The 778-nt window shown below is 44.7% G+C and overlaps 1 protein-coding gene across 1 annotated transcript in view; it reads right to left on the reverse strand.

Annotated features, from left to right (window-relative positions):
- Positions 1 to 778, reverse strand: part of MELLADRAFT_112341 (uncharacterized protein) — a gene marked incomplete at both ends in the record, with an annotated part of 2126 nt that overhangs the window by 485 nt on the left and 863 nt on the right. The gene's annotated exons all lie outside the window — the stretch shown is intronic.

Below are 778 nucleotides of genomic sequence, written 5' to 3' on the forward strand. Positions count from 1 at the left end.
TCACTCTTCACCTTGTCACCAGGATCCACACGCTTCTGGTTCATTTTCATCTTTTCCGCTTTGCCAATTGTACTAGCAATCACCTTGTCGACCAAGATACCTTGCGTCTGTGCCGCAAATATGGTGGGGAAATTGCTCTTACTACACACATAATCCGTCAACTCTTCGTTGGACGTATACTCCTTACACCACCCTGGATCCGCAGAATCACCTCCAGTGGCAGGATGGGTACTAGATGCGAGAAAGTAGTATCCAAAGTCCATGCGATTCGCCTCGTTTTCAATCTAGTATAAGAAATTCTCATTAGCAGATATTTAATAATAATAATAATTACTAAAATTACACACACCTGATTATGCAGCTTTTCAACACACTTCAAAGAGAGTTGATTGTATTTGGGAACTGTTCGACCTTCTGTTATACCACTCGATGCCTTAGCATACACTTGGCGAACCTTCGCAGCACAGACAGCTCCATCGTATATCCCTTGGAGCTCCTCGCAATCCTCAGGCGACAAATCAATAGGTTCATCTTCATCGTCGTCCATGTCGCTGGTTGGGGCCGGAAGACCAGATAAAGTGTAGAAGACACAAGGGTGAAACACGCGCTTTTGATTTGCCGATAATGCTTTCCAGGCAGCACCAAGCTTACGGTTACGATTAGCTAATATATTTCCAGCCTGGCCTCTACGGGGCACTGCAAAGGCAAATGGAATATCAGCATGAAGCCACTGTTTGGTGATAAAACTGAACTAACTCTTTAGTTTCCGAGCCTCCAC

This window comes from Melampsora larici-populina (assembly GCF_000204055.1).
Source record: "Melampsora larici-populina 98AG31 unplaced genomic scaffold MELLAscaffold_64, whole genome shotgun sequence".
Taxonomy (NCBI): domain Eukaryota; kingdom Fungi; phylum Basidiomycota; class Pucciniomycetes; order Pucciniales; family Melampsoraceae; genus Melampsora; species Melampsora laricis-populina.